The 14,745-nt window shown below is 46.5% G+C and overlaps 1 protein-coding gene across 9 annotated transcripts in view; it reads left to right on the forward strand.

Annotated features, from left to right (window-relative positions):
- The window catches only part of DGLUCY (D-glutamate cyclase), a 162,213-nt gene that overhangs the window by 47,332 nt on the left and 100,136 nt on the right, over positions 1-14,745 (forward strand). For 2 of the 9 annotated variants that reach the window (XM_073011267.1, XM_073011264.1), the window contains exons 1-2: positions 7,673-7,898; positions 11,899-12,002. The exons of 1 other annotated variant lie outside the window; for it this stretch is intronic. The gene's annotated coding sequence lies outside the window, so the exon portion shown is untranslated. 6 more of the 9 variants (XM_073011268.1, XM_073011265.1, XM_073011266.1 and 3 more) reach the window with 6 other exon arrangements.

Below are 14,745 nucleotides of genomic sequence, written 5' to 3' on the forward strand. Positions count from 1 at the left end.
TCTCTTGAGTTTGTGCAAAGAAAAATGCAAATTTAGAGTGAAATGAGGATGCTAGGAGATGGTGCCTGAATGTCCACAAGTGTCCATAGCATCAATTTTCAAATTTTTATGTACAAGCAAGCTAAAACATTTCATTTGGCTGCCTTTCTAAGTAATCATATACATTTGAACATACACTATTCTTATATGTTCTTGTGTCTTATTTCATACTAACTGAAAACCCTTCTTTTGACTGAGTGTGGTGGCTCACACCTGTAATCCCAGCACTTTGGGAAGCTGAGGTGGGTGGATCATCTGAGGTCAGGAGTTCCAGACCAGCCTGGCCAATGTGGTGAAACCCTGTCTCTACTAAAAATACAAAAATTAGCCGGGGTGGTGGCTCACACCTGTAATCCCAGATGCTTGGGAGGCTGAGGCAGGAGAAATCGCTTGAACCCAGGAGGCAGAGGTTGCAGTGAGCTGAGATCGCACCATTACACTCCAGCCTGGGCAACAGAGCAAGACTCCATCTCAAAAAACATAAAAAAATTAAAACCCTTCATTTATCTGCTTGATATATTGAGATTGCAGCTGAGAGTGAGTGTGAAGAGATTCTGTTTGACACGTGTTTACTGACTCTGTGCCATGTGTCAGGCTCTGTTGGAGGCTCTGGAACTCAGCCATGAACAGGCAGACATGAAGACCTGCTCTTGTGAAGCTTAGATTCCAGCGCAGGGAGACGGAGACTAGCTAGAGAGAAAACAATGGAATGGTGTATCAGATGGCGATAAGTGCTGTGAAAACTAAAGCAGGTCCAGAGGGATGAGGAGCTGGTGGGGGTGGGAGACACGAGACAGGGAGCTACTTTATGGAGGGCGCCAGGCCAGGCCTCACTGAGGATGCGGCCGTGGAGCAAAGATGTGAAGGAGATCAGGGAGTGAGGCTTGTGCTTGCCAGGTGCTGCTGCCAAGGAAGCCTGAAGCCCTTGAAAGGCAATAAGAATGAGAGGAGCTCAGAGAAGCGAAAGCAAAGGGAAGGGTTTGTGACGCAGATGAGAGCTGGGAGAGAAAAAGGCTTTGGTGAGCAGAGGAATGGGGTTGGTCTTCTGGGGGGTGCTGGGGGAGAAGGCAGTAGGAGCAAATGTGTGCAGGTGGAAGTGTCTGCATGCTTCTGGAAACAAGGAGTCGATTGATTGGCTGATTAGCTCAGTGAGGAAGCAATAGGGCCAGGCGGGAGCCGAGCGTACAAGTGTAGGGTCAGTCCCTGTCCTTGTTTAAAATTTTGGTATTGTGTTCATCGTGGAATTTTTTTCGTTAACTTTGATTTTTTAAAAATTAGCATTCTTATTGGTTACTGAGTTGTTTGGTGCTCCCTTAAACTTTGCACCAGTTTCATCCTAGTTTTAGCCCTGGGAGCAGAGTCTGTGTCGATAAGTTCACAGTCCCTAGAGGAGGGCCGTCTAAGTCTTTAGATTTGACTCTGTGGTCACCGGAAAGGCCCCTGAAGATTTTTTTTTTTTTTTTTTTTTTTTTTTTTTTTGTGAGATGGAGTTTTGCTCTGTTGCCCAGGCTGAAATGCAGTGGCATGATATTGGCTCACTGCAACTTCACCTCTCAGGTTCAAGGGATCCTCTTGCCTCAGCCTCCCTAGTAGTTGGGACTACAGGCATGTGCCACCATGCCCGACTAATTTTTGTATTTTTAGTAGAGACGAAGTTTCACCATGATGGCCAGGCTGGTCTCGAACTCCTGATCTCAGAGGATCTATCCACCTTGGCCTCCCAAAGTGCTGGGATGACAGGCATGAGCCACCGTTCCCAGCCCCTTGAAGGATCTTGAGCAAATAAATGATGTAACCAAAATATCCTTTGGGGATGATTGGTCTTGGTCTAGAAGAAGTGTGGGGGATGAGGAAAGGGTCCAGAGAGCAAGGACCTATCAGGAAATGAATTGTGATGCCCCAGGCCCACGGTATAGGAACAGGAGGTGTGGGAAGGAAAACTGGCTGCCTTTCCTGGGTCTTTGCGTACCTCTAAACCACCCCCAAAATTCATCATTTCCCAAACAACTGAACAGACATAATGAATGCGGGCCTCGTGCCTCTTTCTGTTTTTATTATGACTGACTTGTGCAAAACAGGAAGTGCTACCGTGACAATGGTATTATTTGTGGCTGAGAAATGTACTTTTGAAAACTCAGCAAACCCTGGAACCCTTGCACTGAAGCCTAGTTGTGCTTATGGAGTCTCCCCATTGGTGGGCTCCATTCCAACAGGGACCATGACTTTCCTCTGCTCCAATAGCAGCATGGACTCAAGAGCCACTGTGTTCCTAGGACAGGGGACAAGTTGCTTCACCTTTCAAGAAATTCCAGCTAGTGAGGGCCTGGCACTGTCGAGGGGAGTGGCTGGCTGGGTGCCACCAGGCACCATGAAGACAGTATGATTTATGAGCAGGTCACAGGAAACCCTCCCTGCCCCAGGCTTTGGTCCTAGATCAACGTTGGTAGTTAGTGGCTGCAGGCTGCAGGGAATGTACCGGTAATTCCCTGAGGCAGAAGTGGATCAGAAAGTAGGTGGTTGGGTTCTGATGAGGCTCCTCTTCCTGGCTCCCAGATGGCCACCTTATCACTGTGTGCTCAGAGGGCAGAGAAAGAGAGAAAGGAAGCTCTTTGGGGTCTCTAAAGGTACTGATCCCAGAAGACCAGAGCCTCACACTCATGAGCTCATGTAACCCTAACTCCCTCCCAAAAGCCCATCTCCAGAACCCATCACACTGTGGGTTAGACCTTCAACACAGGAATTTGGAGGGGATATTCAGTCCACAATATTCCCCATTTTCAGAGCCAACCACGTCTGGAGGCTTCATATCTAATTCAGGTTGAGGAAACTCTTTGGGAAAAACATCTTGAGTTCCTGTTTCTATCAGCTCACTGAATCCCTTCAATTGCCTTCTCTTTTTGAACTTTTAAATAACTACAATTACTTGGCATACAATTGTTACCTAGGTTTAATTTCTTTTTTTTTTTTTTTTCCTCTGGAGGGGGCCTCATTTTAGCTAAGCAATTGCAAACAATAGCTTGATTATACTTTCTACATTCTTTTGACATAAGCAATTGCTTCTCTTCCCAAGCACACTGTGAACACCAGCTGAATATTGTAATATTTCTCTTCCTGAGCAATTTTGCCTGGATCTCACCCACTGAAGAAACCAACTGTAAATATTAATATTTGGCATTCCTTGCACCTCTGGCCATACACACAGTTTAACCTTCTGAGGCTCTGCATGTCATCTTTAAGCCTTAAGAAAAAATGGAAAAGGAAAGGCTAGGGCATGTTGCAAGCCCTGCTTGGTTTCAAGGAATCCTCCAAGCTCTGCTTGGTTTCATTTTCTTTCTGTCTGTCTTTTTTTTTTGGATACAATTTTCGCTCTGTCACCCAGGCTTGAGTGCAGTGGTGCAATCTCAGCTCACTGCAGCCTCCACCTCCGGGTTCAAGCAATTCTCCTGCCTCAGCCTCCCTAGTAGCTGGGACTACAGGCGCCCGCCACCATGCCCGGATAATTTTTGTGTTTTTAGTAGAGACGAGGGTGCTCCATGTTGACCAGGCTGGTCTCGAACCGCTGATCTGACCTCAAGCCATCCGCCTGCCTCAACCTCCCAAAGTTTTGAGATTACAGGTATGAGCCACTGTGCCTGGCCAATAGTTTGGGTTCCTAATCAAGTTTTTTCGTTGTAGTAAAATATGCATAATGTAAAATTCAATCATTTTTAAGTGTAAAATTTGGTGGCATTAAGTACATTCACAATGGTATGCCACCATCAATACTATCCGTCTCCAGAACTTTTTCATTTCAAACAGAAACTTGTAGGAACCTAGTTTTTAGATTCCTTCCTGGGCAGGGGTCGTCGCGAGAGACCACTCGACACGGAAGTCACAGTGGAGAGATTTATTGCTAGCGCGCTAGGGTACTATGTCCGAAGTTGGCCACAGGACCCCGAATGCTTGTTACAGACAGTTTATAAAGGCAAAAACCACAAAAATTCACAAAGCTTGAGGCGCAAGATGATTGGAGCAGGTTATGGCCTGAGCAAGATGTCTTACTCTGATTGGTTGGTTTGAACCTGGTTTGAACCCGCGCGGGGTATTTCCCGGACTTGTTCTTCTGTTTGAGTTCCAGGAATTTGGGTGGGTGTTTTAGATAGCCACACGGACATCGGGTGGGTGCTTTAGATGGCCACCTGGTCATTGGGTGGGGGCTTTTAGATGGCCACCTGGTGTGGCTTTTCTAAGCTTCTAAGTTTCTAAGTCTCTAAGTTTCTAAGTTTCTAAGTCTAAAAGTCTAAAGGTTTCTAAGTTTTTAAGTCTATAGGTCTCTAAGTTTCTAAAGGTTTCTAAGTTTCTAAATCTATTTCCAAACTCTGTAGCCATTAAACAGTAGTAACTCCTCGTTCTCCTTCTGCCAACCCTTGGTAACTGCTATTCTACTTTTGTCTCTATGAATTTGCCTAACTCCAGGTACTTCATATAAGTGAGATCATACAATTTGTGTGTGTGTGTGTCTGGCTGATTTCACTTGGCTTGATGTTTTTGTCTTAGTCTGTTAAGGCTGCTAGAATAAAATACCATTAATAGGGTGGCTTATAAACAACAGAAATTTATTTCTCACTGTTCTGGAGATTGGAAAGTTCAGGATCAAGGTGCCAGTAGGTAACATGTTTGGCGAGGGCCCATTTTCTTTTTATTTTTCTTTATATATATGTGTGTGTGTGTGTGTGTGTATATATATATATATTTTTTTTTTCAGACGGAGTCTCACTCTGTGGCCAGGCTGGAGTGCAGTGGCACCATCTTGGCTCACTGCAACCTCTGCCTTCCGGGTTCAAGTGATTTTCCTGCCTCATCCTCCCAAGTATCTGGGATTACAAGCACACACTACCATACCCAGCTAATTTTTGTATTTTTAGTAGAGATGGGATTTTACCACGTTGGGCGGGATGGTCTCAATCTCTTGACCTTGTGATCCGCCCTCCTTGGCCTCCCAAAGTGCTGGGATTAGAGGCGTGAGTCACTCGCCCGGCCTTTATTTATATTTTTTAAAACTTACTAGGCTATCACTCTCAGATCTTAGCGAGGGCCTACTTTCTGATTCATAGATGATGCCTTCTGGCTGTGTCCTCACAAGGTGGAAGAAACAAGGCAGTTCTTTGGGGCCTCAATGCCATCATTAGGGCTTAACATATAAATGTCAATGTATGAATTTTGGAGGAATACAAACATTCAGACCATACAGCCTTCAAGTTTCATCCATGTTGTAGCATGTGTAGGAATTTCATTCCTTTTCATGGCTGAATTGTATTCTACCGTATGTGTGTATCACATGTTGTTTACCTACTTATCTGTTGATGGACACAAATTTTTTCCACCTTTTGACTCTTGTCTAATAAAGCTTAACATGGCCTGGCGCAGTGGCTCACGTCTGTAATCCCAGCACTTTGGGAGGCTGAGGCAGGCGGATCACCTGAGGTTGGGAGTTCGAGACCAGCCTGACCAACATGGAGAAACCTCTACTTTAAAAAAAAAAAAAAAGCAAAATTAGCCAGATGTGGTGGCGTTTGCCTGTAATCCCAGCTACTTGGGAGGCTGAGGCAGGAGAATCACCTGAGGTTGGGAGTTCGAGACCAGCCTGACCAACATGGAGAAACCTCTACTTTAAAAAAAAAAAAAAAGAAAGAAAATGCAAAATTAGCCGGGTGTGGTGGTGGCATACGCCTGTAATCCCAGCTACTCGGGAGGCTGAGGCAGGAGAATCACTTGAACCCGGGAAGCGAAGGTTGCAGTGAGCCGACATCACACCATTGCACTCCAGCCTGGGCAACAACAGCGAAACTCTGTCTCAAAAAAAAAAAGAACGAAAAAGTTTAACATAACAGATGGGATCTCTCTCCTTTGTGAGCCTGACATCAATTTAACAACTACCTTTTGATTAATTCTATTTCATTCTCTGGAAACATGACACCAAACAGAGCAACTTAGACGCAGGGCTCTGCAGGAAAGCTGGGGCTGGAGAACACACACGATGGGTAGCTGTGGTCATTAGGGACCTTCGCAGAGTGATGCCTGAGGGTCCAGCAGGTCAGAGATGGCACCCTGGGTGGGTGAGGCTGCATGACATGGGGTTTTTGATTCTATAATAAAAGACACCTTTCACTTTTCACTTTAACCCGTTCATTCATTCACTCACTCACTCATTCCAACATTATTGAACACTTACTAAAAAAAAATAAAAAAGAACAAGATGCATAATAACAAAAGAGAAAAAGAAGCAAAAACAAACAAAAAAAAAACAAAATAAACAAATTAAAAAAAAATAGGCCGGGCACGGTGGCTTACGCCTGTAATCCCAGCACTTTGGGAGGCCGAGGTGGGCGGATCACGAGGTTAGGAGATCAAGACCATCCTTGCTAATAAGGTGAAACCCCACCTCTACTAAAAATACAAAAAAATTAGCCAGGCGTGGTGGTGGGCGCCTGTAGTCCCAGCTACACAGGAAGCTGAGGCAGGAGAATGGCGTGAACCTGGGAGGCAGAGGTTGCAGTGAGCCAAGATCGCGCCACTGCACTCCAGCCTGGGCGACAGAGTGAGACTCCATCTCAAAAAAAAAAAAAAATTGGCCTGATGCGGTGGCTCATGCCTGTAATTCCAGCACTTTGGGAGGCTGAGGCAGGTGGATCACAAGGGCAGGTGTTCGAGACCAGCCTGGCCAGTATGGTGAAACCCCGTCTCTACTAAAAAATGCAAAAATTAGCTGAGCGTGGTGGCGTACACCTGTAGTCCCAGCTACTCGGGAGGCTGAGGCAGAGGTTGCAGTGAGCCGAGATCGTGCCACTGCACTCCAGCCTGGGTGACAGAGCAAGACTCTGTGTCAAAATAACAACAACAGCAAAAGTTATACATGAATTTTTGACTGCACGAGGTTCAGTGCTCCACGTTGTCCAAGGGTCAGTTGTACTGGGTCCAAAGGTAAGTCCTGATGGCTTTGAAGCAGGAGAAAAACAGATCAGGAGAAAATCATGGTCATAGTCAACATCTTTTGAGCACTTTCTAAGTGCTGATGCTGTTCTAGTGCATAATGCTTATTATCTCAGTCAATCCTCAGAGCAGCCAAGCAAGATAAGTGAGGAGGAAACAGGCCTAGAAACTTACCAAGACCTCTAAACGTGGGTGGCAGCATGCAGATCCAAGCTTAAAACATCACCCTTGCTATTCACAGTGTGGCCCACGGACCAGCAGCTGTGTCTTGTGGGAGCTTTTTAGAAATGCAGAATCTCTGCCTGACCCCAGATCTTCTGGATCAAGCCTGCACTTTCACAGGATCCCCTAGTGATCCCAGTGCACACTAAAGTTTGAACAGCACAGATGGCGATTCACCAGATCGGCTGCACACTGGAATCACTTGAGAGATTTCAAAAATCCTTAGTGCCCAGGCCATACACCCGTAGATCAATTACATCTGCATTTCTGGGGCTGTGACCCAGCCATCAGGATTTTTCAAAATTACGCCTCTGTTGACGCAGGGAGAGCAAGTTAACTCTTGCAGGGAGAACTGGGCTTGCAGGAGACAGCCAGCTGCCAGCAGCTCTGCAGCTTTAAGAACTGGGGCGGGCGGGCTGCCGAGGAGAGCACGCTGCTGCACGGGCCACGTGAGCTCAGGCTGTGGGAGCGGATGGAGCTGCCATAGTCAGCGCTTAGGGCTGGCCCCAGCTTGTAGACCCGAGTCCTGCAGAACAACCCCCCATGGCGCGGGCGAGCAGAAGAAAGGGGGCCTTTATGCCCTTTTGAGGGAAGCACACATTCTGCAAGGCCGTGGAAACAAAGAGAAGAACTGTTTGTAGCCCTCGTCCAGACGCCCCAAACAAACAGTAAGTCAGAAGGGAACAGAGCACAGCACAGTCCCTCCTTCTGCCCCAGGCGACATCCACCTTGCCCCACCCCACCTAAGAAGCCCAAGGGTATTCTGGGAGCCCAACCACAGGACAATGGCAGGGCAAAACCAGTGAGCAAGGCAGAAAATTCCCTGAAATTCTCCACTGAGGCCCAACTGTTCCTCTCCTTGAAAAGCCAAGGCTTGGCTCAAGCCAGATAGCACCTGAGGATGGACAGAACACATCAGGTATTGGCAGTGTTTCTCCTCTGTTCTCTCTCCTGCAAGGCCTTTTCAGTCCTTGTCACTGCCCTTGAGAACTCCCAGGTCACGTGAAGGCAAAGAAAGTAAAACTGAAACTGCCTTTGAGCCACAGGCTTGCTGGGGATGAGGTGACAAAGCTAATCGAGGTGGCAGTTGGGGAAGGGGTTCCAGGCTGCTGCAGGCACACTGGCCAGAGCTTCGTGGATATCTGCAGGGCCCAAAAGTCCCTCCCTGTTTTGAGGAGTGAATGATGGCTGTGAGGTAGCGGCCAGGCTGGTCACCTCCGTGTTGGCTGGAGGCAGAATTCTGTAAATCCTCTCCAAGTCTTTCTCCAGGCCACTGGTTAGCTCATCTCAGCCTCCTCTGGGAGCGTCAACACTAACATGGCACAGGGGACTGCAGTGGTGTGCTTTGGACCTGTGTACCCACCCAAGGCTAAAGGCAGAGCCAGGTGACTTTGTGGGGGTCTCTTCTGTAGGATTATCTGTACTTCCCCTCTGTCTTCTTTTACTATGGGAGATCGAGAGCTGGCTATAACCCACCTTCCTTCATGAGAACCACACTAAATTGCAAAAATTATCCCAGTGCTGGAGGAGGGCAGCAGGTTGAGATTACGTTGGCAGGAAGAATGTTGGCATTGATTGGCACGCAGGGGAGGAGAGCTGCTTTGTGCTTTAAAGGTAACCGAGTATGAGCTAAAAAGAAGGAAAGGAGAGGCCAGGAGTAGGAAGAAGAAGGAAAGCTGGCTTCACTGGAGGGGTGGAGTGAAGTTGAGGAAGCAGGAAGGGGAAGGAGGCAATGGGTGGGAAGGGAAGGGCAGGGTGGAGTTAACTGAAAGAAGGCTAAACTGTGGCTTGTACATAATTATGAGGAAGCATCTTTTTTTTTTTCCCCCTTCATTTTGAGATGGAGTCTGTATGTCGCCCAGGCTGGTGTGCAGTGGTGTGATCTCAGCTCACTGCAACCTCTGTGTCCTAGGTTCAAGCTATTCTCCTGCCTCAGCCTCCCAAGTAGCAGGGACTACAGGCGTGTGTCACCAGGTCTGGCTAATTTTTGTAGTTTTAGTAGAGACAGGGTTTTGCCATGTTAGCCAGGCTGGTCTCAAGCCATCCACCCAGCCTGGCCTCCCAAAGTGCTGGGATTACAGGCGTGAGCCACCACACCTGGCCAGGAAGCATCTTAAAAGAGTCAGATGTCACTTCCAGCTGAGGGCTGGATCCCAGGAGGCCAACTGGTGGCCCCTGACATGTTTTATTTGTAAGTGTGAGGACTCTTGGAAATTTGGGAAATTGTACGCGTGTGAAAGAATGGGCTCACGTTTCCGCAGGGCAGCTGGCGCTGGAGCTGCTGGTTTGCCCAAGTCCCCACCTCTCCTGCACTCTGAGCTTTGCATTCCTTGACCCACCCCAAAACTTCTGTGCCTGCCCGGTTCCTGTGGGCAATGCAGATTGCTGCTACTCCTGGTTTGATAATAATGATTCTCGTCCAAGTGCACAGGTATATGCTCTTTCAATTAATTTCAATTAATACCTCCCTTTTTCAGTGGAGCATGACAGATACACAAAACCAGCCCTCTCCTTGACAGATTTCTCAGCCTTTCCAGGCGATCTGCCAAGTTGCTAGAGGGTATTTGCATTAAAAAAAAAAAAAAGTTTATTTTCTTACTTTGGGTTTAAGGATTTTCCAACCTGCCTTAAGGCAATATTTCATTTATGCCACATGTTACAGCTTTCAAAGCATTTTTTAAACAGACTTGAATTTGTTTTATCCTTCCAGAAGCTCCATGAAGTCTGTAGTTTGGATCTCCTCATGCTGTCTTGGAGGAAACAGAATTGTAGAGAAACTAAATGACTGCCCTTGGTCCTTCAGTAATGTTGAAGTTCACATTCAGGCACAGCTCTCTGGAAGACCAAGCTGTGTCTTTTTGACTGTGTGGAATTGTAAAAAGTTATGCTTTGAAAAGCATAGTGACTGAAAATATGATCTCAATCCAGAATATTTGTGTTACCAGAAAGGGGCCCCAAACCAGACCCCAAGAGAGTTCTTGGACCTTGTGCAAGAAGAAATTGGGGGCAAGTTCATAGTAAAGTGGAAGTGAAAGCAAGTTTATTAAGAAAGTAAAGGAATAGGCCGGGTGCAGTGGCTCATGTCTATAATCCCAGCACTTTGGGAGGCCAAGGCAGGCAGATCACAAGGTTAGGAGATCAAGACCATCCTGGCCAACATAGTGAAACCCTGTCTCTACTAAAAATACAAAAATTAGCTGGATGTGGTGGCGTGCACCTGTAATCCCAGCTACTTGGGAGGCTGAGCCAGGAGAATCACTTGAACCTGGGAGGCAGAGGTTGCAGTGAGCCGAAATCGCCCCACTGCACTCCAGCCTGGCGACAGAGTGAGACTCCATCTCAAAAAAAAAAAAAAAAAAAAATGACTCCTCCATAGGTAGAACAGTGGCATGGGTTGCTTGACCGAGTATACTTATAGTTATTTATTAATTATATGCTAAACAAGGGACGGATTATTCATGAGTGTTCCAGGAAAGAGGTGGGCAATTCCTGGAACTGAGGGTTTCTCCCCTCTTTATACAATATAGGGTAATTTCCAGACGTTGCCATGGCATTTGTAAACTGTCCTGGTGTTGGTGGGAGTGTCTTTTGCCTGCTAATGCATTATGGTTAGTGTATAATAAGCAGGGAGGACGACCAGAGGTCACTTTCATTGCTATCTTGGTTTTGGCTGGTTTCTTTACTGCAAAGTATTTTATCAGCAGGGTCTTTGTGACCTGTATCTTGTGCCTACCTCCTATCTCATCCTGCGACTAGGAATGCCTAAGTTCCTGGGAATGCAGCCCAGTAAGTCTCAGCCTTATTTTACCCAGCCCCTATTCAAGATGGAGTGGCTCTGGTTCAAAAGCCTCTGACACTTGGACTTGACTGCTGGTTTGGCCACTCAATACCTATGAATCTTTAGGCAAAGTACTGAATCTTCCTGCGCTTCCTTTTCTGTAAAATAGGGATAACAGCCCTCATCTAGGGAGTGTTGTATGGATTAAATGACATAGTACATGAAAAGTGTTTAGAACAGTGCCTGGCACAGAGTAAGCTTTTGTTGACAAAAAAAAAAAAAAAAGCCGAACTCTGTGAAATATTTGAAGAAACTTATTCTGAGCCAAACATGAGGACCCAGGAGGTCCTGAGAATATGTGCCTACGATGGTTGGGATACAGCTTGGTTTTATGCAGTTTAGGAAGACACAGACATCTATCAATACATGTGAGGTACACATTGGTTTGGTTGATTCAGTCCAGAATTGAGGTGTTCAGGTCATAGGTAGATTCAAAGATTTCCTGATGAGCAATTAGTTAAAAGAGTTAAGCTTTGCCTAAAGTTGAAGTTAGCAGGAAGAAACACTTGGATTTAAGATAAAAGGGATTGTGGAAGCCAAGGGCCAAGGTTCTTGTTATGTAGATGAAGCTTCCAGGTAGCAGGCGTCAGAGAGAATGGATGGTAAATCTCCCTTTTTTGTTGTTGTTGTTGTTTTTTGTTTCTTGTTTTTTGAGATGGAGTCTCACTCTGTCACCCAGGCTGGAGTATAGTGGGATGATCTTGGCTTACTGCACCCTCCGCCTCCTTGGATTCCAGCGATTCACCTCCTTCAGCCTCCCAAGTAGCTGGGATTACAGACGCCACCCCCCCCCCCCCCACCATGCCTGGCTAATTTTTTTGTATTTTTAGATTTTTAGTAGAGACGGGGCTTCACCATGTTGGCCATACTGGTCTCAAACTCCTGACTTCAAGTGATCCACTCGCCTCAGCCTCCTGAAGTACTGGGATTACAGGTAAACCTCTCTTATCAGACCTTAAAAGGTGCCAGACTCTTCATTACTCTCTTCAGGGTGGGAGGACCTGGAAGGGGAAAGAACTAGTTATGTTAACAGATTCTTTACAGATGCAGAAAGCAGTTTCAAAATATGGTGAAGTAACATATTTGGGGGTAAAATATTTTGATTTCCTTCTTTATCTGTCATTTGATAGAGTTAGGTTGGAATTTGGTATCTTATGGCTACAAAGAGTCTCTTTTGTCAGACTTAAGATCTCTGTTTTAATATTAATGCTGGTCAGTTGTATCTAAACTCCCCAGTGGAGGGGGTATAATGAGGCATGTTCAGCCATTCCCCTCCCATCATGGCCTGGACTAGTTTTTCAGGTTTCTTTGGAATGCCCTTGGCCGAAAGGGGTTCATTCAATTGGTTGAAGGGCTTAGAATTTTACTTTTGGTTTATACTTTCAAGAAATATTCCTATCGGTGGGGCCAGGCGTGGTGGCTCATGCCTGTAATCCCAGCACTTTGTGAGGCCAAGGCAGGAGGATTGCTTGAGCTCAGGAGTTCAAAACCAGCCTGGGCAACATAATGAGACCCTAAAAAGTCTCCCTAAAAAGTTAAAAAAATTTTTTTTTAAATTCTACTACTACTAAAATTATTATTATCTGTGCCTTTGGGAGACACTCTGTATTACTTAGGATACAGGCTAAATTGTAAAAAAGATCCCAAAATACATTTGCTCAAAAAGGATAGAAAATTTTTCCTCTTTCACATAATAGCTAAGAGGTAGATGGTCAGTCCAGGACAGGCAACCAACTCTGTTCCACAGGATCATTCAGGAGCCCTCCATCTTGTTGCTCCCTTTTCTGCATAGTCAAAACTGACTCAACATCACCTTCACCTTCTGTTCCTGCCTGTAGTGGGAAGAGGGAAGGAATCAGAGGGCAAACAGCTCCCTTCTAAATGATATAACTCAGAGTTGTACATACCCTTTCACTCATATTCCCTGACCCACTCTGTTCCTCTGATCAAACTTCCCAGGCTTTTCTACCTTGATCTGGCCTTTGGTACTACTGTGCTCCCATACCTGAAGACTCTTTCTCACTGCAGTGCTACTCTTTCTAGGTTCCCATCCTACTTTGCTGGACATTTTTTTCCATTTATTTCACAGAGACCTCCTGTTCCACTAACTCTCTAAATATCCCCTGGGTCTTCGTGTTCCACCCACGGCCCTTCTTGCCTTCTGCCCTCTCCCTCTCCTGTGAGGGTGTTGCCAAAAGGAGATTAACGTTTGAGTCAGTGAACTGGGAGAGGCAGACCTGCCCTCAATCTGGGTGGGTACCATCTAATCAGCTGCCGGCTCATCTAGGATAAAAGCAGGCAGAGGAACATGGAAGGACTAGACTGGCTGAGTCTTTGGTCTTCATCTTTCTCCTGTGCTGGATGCTTCCTGCCCTCAAACATCCGACTCCAAGTTCTTCAGCTTTGGACTCTTGGACTTACACCAGTGGTTTGCCAGGGGCTCTCGGCCTGAGACTGAAGGCTGCACTGTTGGCTTCCCTACTTTTGAGGTTTTGGGACTTGGACTGGCTTCCCTGCTCCTCAGCTTGCAGATGGCCTATTGTGAGACTTCATCTTGTGATGGTGTGAGTCAATACTCCTTAATAAACTCCCCTTCATGTATTAGTCCTGTCCCATCTAGAGAACCCTGACTAATACACTTAGTGTCCTCAGCCATGCGGAAGCTGATGACATGCCGCTCTCCCTCCTCCAGGCAGGTGTCCCTCCTGACTTCTGGTGCTGAATGTCCACCCTGTCACGGACCTCTGCCTGGGGCTGTCTCACAGGCTTCTCCTACTTAGCATTCTAAAACCAAATTCCTCATCAGTCTCTTCTTGTATTTATTTTCATGAATGTCACAGTTAGCTGGTTGTCCATCCTGGGAAAAAGAAATCTGATAATAATAATTATTATTATTTGTTGAGATGAAGTTTCACTCTTATCACCTAGGCTGGAGTGCAATGGCGCCATCTCAGCTCACTGAAGCCTGCAACCTCCGCCTCCTGGGTCCAAGCCATTCTCCTGCCTCAGCCTCCTGAGTAGCAGGGATTACAGGCACCCACCACCATGCCTGGCTAATTTTCATATTTTTAGTAGAGACAGCGTTTCACCATGTTGGCCAGGCTGGTCTTGAACTCTGTCCTTAGGTGATCCACCTGCCTCGGCCTCCCAAAGTGCTGGGATTACAGGCATGAGACACCCCGCCTGGCCCTGATAATTATTTGTGATTCCTTTCTTTCCTTGCACGTTTTGCATACATTCAATCCGGTATCAGGTTCTGGGAGTCTCCTTCCAGTTCCTCAAATTAGCCCTTCCTCTTATTCTCTCACTTTGGGGAACGCCTTGATTGCTTCTCAAACAATCCTGAAGGATGTTCTTCACATTCATCTTTCACCGAGTACTGCCTGCTCAGGGGATCCTCCCACCCTTAGTGCTCCTGGGACTCTTAGATGAAGCTCATACTGCTTCAGTTTATTCACATGCTCCTTCCCAAGCATCTCTTTGTCTATCTTCCCAGCCCCTCTGTCTCTTTACCCCAGGTGTGCCAACCACTCACACTTTCACCTACAGAGACTTCTTCAACCTTTCTCCCAGTGCTGATTTCCAGTTGTTTGTCAAAGCTCATGCAATGCCTCCCAGACCATAGCTGCCTGAGGCTGTCAACACAGTTTTCCTTGCCTCTTCCTCATTAGCAGCTC

The sequence above is a fragment of the Chlorocebus sabaeus genome, chromosome 24 (assembly GCF_047675955.1).
Source record: "Chlorocebus sabaeus isolate Y175 chromosome 24, mChlSab1.0.hap1, whole genome shotgun sequence".
Taxonomy (NCBI): Eukaryota; Metazoa; Chordata; class Mammalia; order Primates; family Cercopithecidae; genus Chlorocebus; species Chlorocebus sabaeus.